Source organism: Pteropus vampyrus, unplaced genomic scaffold (assembly GCF_000151845.1).
Source record: "Pteropus vampyrus isolate Shadow unplaced genomic scaffold, Pvam_2.0 Scaffold15, whole genome shotgun sequence".
NCBI classification, from domain to species: domain Eukaryota; kingdom Metazoa; phylum Chordata; class Mammalia; order Chiroptera; family Pteropodidae; genus Pteropus; species Pteropus vampyrus.
In genome coordinates this window covers 7529107-7540812 of record NW_011888796.1, presented here as the reverse complement: position 1 = coordinate 7540812, position 11706 = coordinate 7529107, and positions in this window count along the sequence as shown.

The window sequence follows — 11706 nt, the reverse complement described above, 5'->3', positions numbered from 1 at the left end:
ATGTTGAGCATCTTTTCATGTGCTTATTGGTTATTTGATTATCTTCTTTGGAGAAATGTCTATCAGATCCTATACCCATTTTTAAACTAGGCTATTTGTCTTTTTATTATTGAGTTGTAAAAGTTCTTTATACATTTTGGATACAAGTCTTTTATCACATATTTGATTTGCAAAATTTCCTCCCATTCTGTGGATTGTCTTTCACCTTCTTGATGGTGTCCTTTGCAGCACAAAAATTGTTTAATTTTTATGAAGTCTAATCCATCTGTTTCATCTTTTGTTACTTGTGGTTTTGGTGTCATATCTAAAAAATTATTGCCTAATCCAAAGTTGAAAGATTTATAGCTATGTTTTCTTCTAAGAGTGTTATAGTTTTAGGTCTTACATTTAGGTCTTTGGCCAGTTTTGAGTTGATTTTTATATAGCATGTGGATAATCTGTCTTTCTTATTTTGTGAATTTCCCTTTGTGTCCAGTGCTTACTTTTCCAAAAATATTTTCTCAAATATTTTTAAGTGCTCATTGTTATATTTTTGTCATTTATGTTGCAGATATTTTCCACATTTTATTGGTTAGGGATGATGAGAAAATCAAGGCACTGAAAAATCTTTCAAAGACTTCTTTAAAGTCACATGTCAAATGCAGCTGTTACTAATGTCTAAATTTTCTGACTAAACCTCATGCTCTCCAACTTAAAAATCCAGATACCATATAGTCAAGTTTTCATTTGGCATGCAGTATGTCATGAATAAGAGCCTGGCTCAGCAGCTCAAGGTAATCTACAGAAGTAGTCAAGATTAGTGATCACAGACTATACTGAAAGTACTCATAATTTAAAGCAAAATCACCAGCATTAAGACCAAGGATGGGAAAAGTCCCACTGTCCTTTGAGAAAGTCAGAACGCTGGACAGCTCAGAGTACCACATGAGCAAAAACCAGTTTTCTTCTAACTTTAGACTACAATCACTGAAACCCCAAATTAATGGTTGGCTCATACTTTTGGCGGTTAGTTCCGATTTAAAGGGCTCTAGCCTTATTCAGGCTATATAGGCTAGAGCCCCAACATCTCCTAGGGAAAAGTGCCATAACATATTCCAAGAGTCTGTAGTCTTTGTGAAGTGACATGGCCTCATCCTCATCCCTGTCAAATGTGCTAGGAAATCTCAGATCTCTGGGGCTCATTTGGGGTTAGGCTGGCTCAAGGAGATATTGTTTTCTTTCTTGCCTTTCTTGGAGCTTTTTATCCATAAATCTGCCTTTCCATCCAATTTAGGGACTAGGCAGGAATTCCACTGTAAGTGGGGACCTGAAACGGTACTTGGCAGAAGCTTGCCAAAGACAGTTGAGGGGAATACTGATGTAAAAAGACTCAGAGTCAAGCCATATTTATAATTCCATATACACCATAATACAAGTTTAACTACTGATGTCAGAGCAAGTAGGACCACACAAACTCTGAGGCTTGTATGCGCTTATGAACTGTCCCGAGTAGTAGTTGGACATCTATCTCACTGGTTACAGGTGTAAGATAGTGATAAATCAGGATAAGCCTATCATGATTTGGAAAATAACCTAAGTGAAGGTCCAAACTAAAGTCCTCAGTGTGAAGGTAATCCAGGATACCTAGCACACAGTCAATAAAGAGACAGAAACACTTTGGGACTGTTTTGTTCCACCTGAAGAAATAACCAGACAAGCGAACATTGGATTTTGTCTCTCTGAAATGGGCACAACATACTAGAACATCAGTCAAGGGGTTAGCTTTCTGTTTCAAAAGCAATAAACCAATTATCTTGTGTAAAGAAACAACTGCTCTGCAGAAACATCTAGGTCATCCTCTGGAATAATGTTACTCTTCAACAGAATCATGGCTTCTCATGCAGCTCCACTCTGGAGACTGTAGAAAGATCTTCCTGCCAAATGTTACTCCTACTCTAGCCTGTCACTGGTGTTGACTTTATAAATTTGGCTGGTCAGTACTGTTGTTAATGGCAGCATTCCCAAATGGGTAACTTAGCATTCACAGAATGCTCATATCTCATAATGAATTATCAGACAGCTTTACTAAGCTGAGCTTAGATTCTGATAAGGGAAGAAAACTACAGCTAGCACTCCACACAGCCCTGGGAAGACAGCCTGCGGGATTGCAACTGCAGGCCCTTGACAGTCTGAGAAAGATGCTTAACTTCCCCAGGGCCGAATACATTTCAGCAAATATGAACGCACTCAACAATGCTTGCAGATTGTAATATCATAGCAGAAGTTGTCTCTAAGATTTTGAAAATGTTTATTTTCTTCTTTAAATTTTTTCATCTTTTCTGAATTTTCTAAGGAAAAAAAAGGAAGCTATATGAAAAATCTCTAAGGTAATCAGCCAGCATCATTTAGATACTAATAAGTTTTGCTTGTAAATTTTGCATGTAATGTTATCATAAGCATCAAGGATCAATTCATGAAAAGAGCATTATAGGATGTCAGTAAGCCAGAGATAGATAAGGATTATGCATCTGACTGCATCAAGAAAACCCCATGTATACTTTTTAATGAGTAATGTAGCTCTAATGCTTAACTTCAAATTCTACCTGAAAAAGAAAACACATGAAACTATATGCATAGTAAATTACCAAATGGGTATTTGAAGGCAATAGATTTTTAACCCTTTTCCTGTTAAAAAAAAAAAAAAAAGTGCAGCTTGCTGCCAGCATTCATTTAACATCAGGCAAAAGAATGCTATGTTTTCTAGAATTTGACATTTTCAGCAATAGAACCACTAAAAACAGAATGCTATAAATAGAATGATGTTATTTGTTTCCAAAGATTATCGATATACTAGAGCGATGTGAAAATAACAAAAGTGAGATATTTCAAGGCAAACTTTGGGAGTAAAGTTAGGACTGTAGTCTGCGAGTTATCACAGGGTAAATGCTGCAGCTGAAAGTGCCACCAGCGAGTGTTCTCAAGGCAAATGGGAAGGTGGTTAAGATAGTTGTAGAAAGAATGTAATCAGATGGTAGACTACTTATAATCTGATATTGTCCTTTCATGCAGACAGCTATGAAACTAGAACCTCCTACAGACTGTGGATCAAGTTTCTTGAACAGTTCCAGCAACACAATTTATTCAGCACATATATTTATTCATTCATTCATTCATTCATTGAATACATCCTCTGTCATGTTAGGATAGGCTATGCTGCGGTAACATATTAACTCTAAAATTTACTGACTCAACACAAGAGAATTCTTATTTAGGCTCATATCTAGTACAGTTCAGGGGGAGTTCTGATCCATATAATCAATCAGGGACTGAAGCTTATAGAAACTTTACCAACTTGCATCAAGACCATCTGGAACACATGACCTTATAGATCATCACAGAAAGGGAAGAAGGAAGAAAGAGTGAAGAATTCTCATCTCTTCCAAAATATCTCAAACTGGAAGAGTCACATATCACTTTTTACAGAATATTAAGCCAGAAGTAGTTATCTGTCCCAAGTGTAATGGCAAAAGATACTGGGAAATATTTGGTGAGTACATGGAATATTTGGTGAGTCCCATCAACTTTGTCAAATTTTTGTACCAGGCACTTCGGGAATACAAAGATGAATCAATTTTCAAGATGCTTATTATCCAATCATAGCGATAATAAATTGTTCATATAAATAATCAAAATCCAAAGTAGAAGGTGATAAGCATCAGGAAAAAGTCACAGATAAAATGCTATGGCAAATCAGAAGATATAAAGATTACTGCCATCTAGACAGATCAAGAAAAGCTTCATGGGAAGAGCTAAGCTTTGAAAGTTGTAGGATTTATACTTGAGGAACTGATGAATAGAGATCATTCTGGTCTCAGGAACAGCAAGGGCATAGGAAAGAGAAATTATAGGGCACTTACAGAGATGCATGATTAAGTTCATTTTTCTAGAGCAAAGGGTAGGTAAAGTGGGAAATAAAATTTAAAAATTGGTTGGGCTCAGACTGTGAAGGACTTAGAATGCTAGGTTAGGGTGTTTAGGGGGGGGTTTTTTATAGATAATAGTTTTAATGAGACATATGACAGATGTCATTCAGGAAAAGATAGCAGCAATTAAAATGGATTGGGGATGAAGCAAACTAATGGTAAGAGGCAAGCTAGCAGGCTCTTAAAGTTGTTTTGATGAAGAGCACTGGGAAAGAGGAAATAATAATAGAAATGGGGGAACAAATATTAGAAATATTTTAATCAACAGCATTTGATATCTGGTTAAATGTCGGAAGAGTAAAAATTGACTCAAAGTTCTGTAATTTGGGGAACGAAGAGTTCATAAATGTCATTAACAGAAATTAAAAAGAAAAAGAGGAAGAGAAGCTGGTGTAGAAGAATAACTAGCTAATGTTTGGCCATGCAGAATTTAATGTGCAGGTGAGACACTTAAGTGAAAGTATCTGGCTACTAGAAATATGAAAAGGAGGTCAAGGTCAAAGCTACTGCTTGGGATTTAGGAGTCACCTGGGTAGAGAGAATAATCCGAGTCATAAAGTTGGATGATCTGCCAAGGAAGACAGTATAGAGATGCTGAGAAGCCAAGAACATATCCTTAAGAAATATATATGTAAGAGGTCGAAGTAGAAGAAAGGAAGAATATCCAGGCAGGTAGGGGAAGAGCACAGCCAAGGGAGGCGTTTCAAGTGTGAGCACCTTCAGCAGTGTTTAATCTCACAGAGAGCATGATGATGATGATGATGATGATGATGATGATGATGAAATTGACCATTAAATTTGGCCACTGAATTTGGCCACTTAGAAGGAAGTGGGGAAAAGTGGCACTTGCATAATGAAGTACAAGGATTAAGGGAAGGTGTGGGCTTTTGGAAAGGGACAGAAAGTAAAAATGTATAGACTAAGGGGGAGGATACAATGGAAAGGGGAAATTCAAGAAAGAGAGGCAATAACTGATGCAGCCAGTGGATAAGGATGAAATCAGCACCTGTTCTCCTCACCTGCCATACCCATCACTCAAGAAAAAGCAACTACCTACGCACTCCCTTCTTTGCCTATGTCTCAAACCATTTCATCTGGATCCACTAGCACTCCATTTTCTGGTCTGTTCCTGCCTTTCTTGATCCTGACTGGTTCTCTATAGTTTTGAAGGCTCTCACAGCAGATGCTTGATGCTGAACCTCTGATACTGACCTTGGCCTCTCTCTTGGTCCACAGCTCACACTCATCCTTAGAATTTTGCCATCTCTCATCTAATCTAGGAAAATACCCTGCCCAATCTAGTCTCTTCTAGATAGGACCCTACACCTGGTATAGGCATTTGAAGGCAAGGATTCAATTTAGAATGTAGGAAATGTAATACTTTTTCAGAGCTAAGAAGAAAAGAGAACACAAGGGAGATGAAGATTGAGAAAAGATTTGAGCTGGAGGTTCATGTTGAGGAAGGTTCATATCAGAAGACCTGTAACTTTTCAGTAAAGTGTAAGGCAAAGTCATCTGCAGATAGGATTTTAGAAGAATAAGATAGGTTGCATTTAAGCCTAATATTTGTAATTTGTATTGCTTATTCCAGTCGGCTCCTATTATAATTTTATAGTACATTTTTATTCAGATCTCCTATGCTTTTTCAAATGGAGAAGTCCAATATTATCAAAGAGCTTTCTGACTGCTCTCTATCAAAGGCATTCTAACGCTCTCTCTGGAAGGCAATATAGTCAAATGAATAATCAACTTGAACTTTCACACACAAAGCATTATAAGATATTCTATTTCTAAAAGTTCTTCAATAATTCCAGTGGAGTTAAATGTTAAATGGCTGCAAATTATCCCATTGCTTCTATATTTTAGTACGAATCATTAACCAAAACAAATAGACAAACAAACAAAGGAAACCATGTGAGACTAATTTTCCAGATGGACTCATAGTGGATTGGTTAGAGATTCTGAAGTCAATCAGGATTTAAATACCTATTGCAGCACTTACTAGCAGTAGAGTATAGCAGGAAAGAGCAGAAGGGCATTGTGGCATCAGACTTCCTGGGTCCGAATTATGGCTCTCCTACCTAATGAATGTGAGCAAATATCTTAACTCCCCCAAAGCCTTAGTTTCTAATGATCTGTAATAATGAGAACCTATAAAAGAGCAGTAATAATGTAGACTTCATAGGACTATTGTGGAGGTTACATGAGGTGGATCATAATTTTAGGGTTAAAAGCATGAGCTCTGCAGTCATGCTGCTTAAATTTGGTAAGCAGCTCTGTCTAGCTGTGAGAACTTAGGCAAGCTGTTCGTTGTGCCTCATTTTTCTCATCTGAAAAACAGGGATAGCAGTATGTTCTTCACAAGACTGTTCTGAAAGTTGAGTGACATGACAATGTCAGTGTCAGACGCTTAACATCTGACATATAGTAAGTGCTTAGTAAATACTATTATTATGTATACAGCACAATGCTTGACACATAGTCAGCACTCAATAAATGGTTCTAAATTATTCTAAAGGGAAAATCTTTAGTGGTTTTTTTTTTTTTTTTTTTTTTGAGATGACTTTGATCCAATAATAGATATTGTGTCTACGGCCATACCACCCTGAACGTGCCCGATCTCGTTTACAATAATAGATATTGCTTCACTTAAAGCCTAATTGGCAATGCAGACATTCCACCTACCATTCACGAAAGACGTTTTTACACAGTTGTAGAAAAATGGGCTTCTGAAAACTAAATCATTTTAAGGTACATTTAACACTGCACCTGAGCAGGACACATATAAAGCACGAATAGCCACAAGATTTTAAGTAGCTACTCCAACATGAACAGAAAAGTGAAATAGCAATGAATAGAGAGCCACAGGCAATGATGCCCCTGTTCAGTGAGGAAATGCTAAGAAACAGCAGTGCTGGGCTGGCTAGCTGGGCCCACTGCCAGGAACACTGCTGTGAAAGAGCATTGTGATACATTTTGATTAAGAATTATTTTGGTCTTATAAAATTTAATATCTTCCTATATGTTACATTAAACAGGGTATCATTGAATTCTTAGATGTCTTTTATTCTCACTGATTTATATGTACATTTTATAGAAATGATTAGCATATAGTAGATACTTAATATATTATGGCTAAATAAATTAATGAAGTGTGAAGACTTCCACTTAGACTTCCACACTAAGGATCCTTTAGACTAAGCAAGGTCCTCTCCTCCAAGGGACACTGCTCCTACATACCAGCCCTGAGACACCAACCCAGGATCTCTACCAGGCACCTCCAGATCTTGTGACATCCTGGGTCCTGGCTTTAACCCATATTTTCCTTCTGGAGATGGAGTGGCTTACACTTCAGCTTTCAATTCCTGCTTGTCCTGTTTTCTCCCTCAGATATGGCTTCACTTCTGGTGATTTGGTCTTCCCTAGTTTCACTAAAGCCTCTTTTTACCTTGTATATCTCCATTCACTTTGCAGATAAACTTGTCAGTATCTCTCCACTTGGCTTCCTGTTCTCTACATTTGTCCCGCCATGAGACAGAGGCTTTGTCCAACTGTGGCACCTGCAGGCTCTGAAGTTAACCTCTAGGATTCTGTCAATCCCTGCATATTCTGCTCATTAACCCCCAATGCACATAGAGGAATATCACTTGGGAATATCCAAGGCCTTTTAGAAGGTCATAGCACTCCTAAATATTCGGAGGCAGATATACCTTGAAGTCTGAAATATTTAAACACAGAAGTCTTGAAGTTTGGCTTCCTTACAAACCACTTCTTCAGGAGGGTTAGAGATTAAAATCTCTAGTCATAATAAATACAGTCTCCTGCTTCGATGCTATAGGGAAGCCATAGCTTACCTGGGGTGGATTTGGAAGAGTGCCTAGAGGTGGTGGCTGGATGTGAAAGCTTCAGTAGCAATAGCAGAGCCATAGCTTAGTCTTGGCCTGGATTGCTCATTTCATTTAGCTCAGTTTGGAATGGAATGAATCCATTTTAGATAATAAGTTCTGAATAGTCAGTCCATTTGGGCCACCTAAGTGGAGATAGCTGTGATTCTGTCCAGATTACTGTACTTACTGATTAGAGCTGATTCAATGCTCCTTAAATAGTGGCTCAAGTATCTGCATAATTATTCTCAAACTTAAACTAATGTACTTAGGCTGACCTGACTCCATTTTCTCTTCCTCTTTGCATTTGGGCAGGAAAGCCACCATGCCATTTATAATGCCCCAGTGGAAAGGAGGAGTGGAAAAAATCAGCTCTGGTGTAAAGAGCCCCCTATCAAAGGATTACTCTCATGACAGAGGAACCCTAGCACATGTGTCCATTAGAAGTTTCAGGACCTATAAATTTTGGCTGATAACAAGGAAGCACATCTATTTCTGCCTAACATAGCCCCCAATGTTACCATATTAAAAATATCTCATAAAGCTCCATATTCATTGCATTCTCTGTGAATGACATTCTCAGAAGCCAAATACTATATCAGCCTTTGTTGCTCCACTGGGATTAAAACCATTGGTGGCCAACCTTGAGAATTAGCTACTAATGATAACTATTCAGTTTCACTAAAAGACTGTAACCCTGAATGTAATATACACCCACTTTTTCCTATAGGCCTCAGAATTTATGGTCTGCCTCAGAGCTAGCAGTTTGCCCCCTTGGCAAGGCCTATGGTTTTCCTGGATTTATCCAGAAACCAGCAACCAAGCAAAGCATTCCTGAGATGTGCTGGAAGTATCAAAACGTTCAGTACACTTGTAGTAAGAACCATGGAAGCTACCAACCTGATGCTAGAAGCCTCACTTCTGATAGATACAGATGCAGGTACTCTGAGACTTTCTTCTAACCAGTCTGTGACAATGCCCAACTGAGGAATGTTATTTTGGGGTACATGTTGGATTGGGGTGCAATCATATTCTAGATGATTGTCATACAACTCCAGGGACCTGGCCCATCCTTCATACAACCCTGAATTGCTGCTAGTAATACTGGCTCTTTGCTGAGCTGAATCAATCCAAATACAAGACTATAAAGATCAATTTTCTAGAATATCTCCCCTCCAGACATTCAATGATGTGCATAACTGGGGGCAGGCAACCAAGCTCCAACAGTGTCTAGTAAATTTGGTGTTTGTGGAATATTATGAAATAGAGTGAGATCTATAAATGTAGTTCTTGCCGTATTTATCCATCCTGATTTCCAAGCTTACCAAAATGCTTAAGAAAAACGAGCCAAGCATCATAAAAGACTCAAAAGACATTTGAAAACCACAAAGATGATCCACCCTGCATCTATTCTAGTACTATCAGGCTCTTTCCTACCCCAAGCATATGTTCTGAACACATCATAAAGGAAAATTTCTCAAAGTATGGTCTAGAGACCAAATACATCAGAATCATTTGACATTCTTGCTTAACATGGGTGTTCCTGGGCCCTACTCCAGGTATATTGAATCAAATCCACTGGAAATAGGCTCAGGGATATGTAATTTAAATAAGCACCTCAAGTGATTCTTATATCCACTATAGTTTGAAAATTTTAGCTGTAGCAGAATCCTTCCTAACTCAACACTGACTCAGCATTTTTACAAACCTATTTCCAAAATTTGCCATTCCTCTTCCCTGCCCCACCTAACCACCCAGTCAAAGTTATATGGAAGAGAAAGTTCTTGGCCACTAAAGCAGCAGAAAGCCTTAAAGCATTATTTGGAAAATGGCTGTGTTTTCACTAATGACGAAACCGACTATTGCAACCGAGGATAGCATCCAATTGTTCAAAGATTAAGCCAAAGGTCAATTCATTGGTTCTGTATCTTTCCTAGTGCCAAGGGCAAGGCAGACTAGGCCAAGTAGAGATAGCAAAGAGCAGCTAGCCATAGGCATGTTAGTCAGGTAGGTCAGGGAGAAGTGTTCATAGCTAAAAACCCAGAAAGACTGGTGGAGCTGGGAGCATTTAATACTAGAAGGTAGCTGTTTGGATATTTACAACAAGGTGTAGTGTTAGATGAGCTAAGACAGAGGGGTGAGGAGATACTGAGGACAGTTAAGGCAGGAAGAGGACATTGATAACACCCAGCAGAAGAATTCAAGAAACAGGCTAATCTAGTAAAGGCCAAATTAACAGACATATTAAGACAATGTACAGACAGGTACAAAGATAAATGCACAACTCAAGGTTTATAAGATATATTAAATGTGTACCTGTGGTTGGGGTAGGGGGTGGGACTGGAGAAAAAAATCAGAAATAAACTAAGGGCCTAGATGGACAAATGATGATAATGTGCTGTGACCTGGGGAATACGCTCAACTTTCTGAGTCTGAGGTATAAGTAAAAGATACAAAGGAAAAGAGGTAAAGAGAACACAATTCTCCACACAAATACTGGTCAGCTCTCTAGTGAATTAAGACTATCATCCCTACTTAAATTCACTGTCCCTCAATTTGCTATCTTAGAGCTAAATACAAATATAACTGGGATGGTAAAAATGAGGTTATATTATCTGAGAGAAAGTAAGTGCCTCTTTACAATTCCATTCTGGTTGCCTTTTAAGACAAGCCATTAATTACATATCAACAAATGATGGAGAAAGATTATTTAACTTTTTTAGGTAAACTCATTAGACATAGCATTCTGTTGGTCTAATTAAAACTTTATCTCAGAACAATTCCTTTTAATTGAATAATATATATTCACTGCCAGACATTAATAATAAGAGGGTCTCTGCTGATGACTTTAGAAGCACCACATAATTATCTCTTCCACTGCCAAAGTAAACCCTAAGTTGCGCTGCATTCGTTCTTTTATGATAAATCAAATTCAAATGTGTGACACAGAATTTCTCAGATAACCTAATAAATTCATTAACTGGAAAATATTCATTTGCATAAGGATGTCAACAAGAATTTAAAAATTAAATTAGCATTTGAAATCTTCAGACTTTCGGTTCTTTGGAATTAAACTTAAAAGCATTACAAAGCCAAATGTAATTTAAATGTCTTCACAGTTCTCTACCAGTAAGGATAACGCTTCTGGGGAAATAAATTTAACAATCAATTTAAAAGGTTTTAATGAACAAATTATTATGCAACTCAAGATTTTCTTATTTAGGTCTGTAAAGTCACCTCTATTTTGTTTAAACGGTTCTTTAAATCAAGCAGTGTTGCAGTAAGTTTGTTATAATTAGTGATAATATACCTTCCCGATTGTTTTCAGATTCAAAATAACTTTACCCATAAGTAAAGAGATTTAAATTTATATTTTGGCTTTTGCTCATACAACAGAGAGATGAATGAAATAAAGTCTTATTTCACTTACAATGTTTATTTAAGCTGCTTGATTTTCAGTGGTTTCAATTTTCGTTCCTTGTACAGACACACAAAACCATATCATAAAGAAACTTTAAAGTGACAAAAGGAGATTAATAAGACTGATCATTGTTTTTATATTCCTCCAATGCCTTTTAACTGTAATCACCTTTTGCTCTAAACACTATCTGGAACATATTGACAACATTCTTCCTTTAAGAATTATTCAGAACAAAGGCTTTAGTTTTGCAAATCACCAAGGATTATTAGTCTACAGCTATACACAAACTCGGACTCAACTGCTGACTGGTCAAATCCTTGAGCTTAACCTAGAAATAGTGTTTTTACAGTTACTCTTTTTGTAATATAAAGAAAACTGTGTTAGCTTTCTCTCTGGGTCTTTTACTGGTTAGGAAAGTCACAACAGATTTCTAAAAATA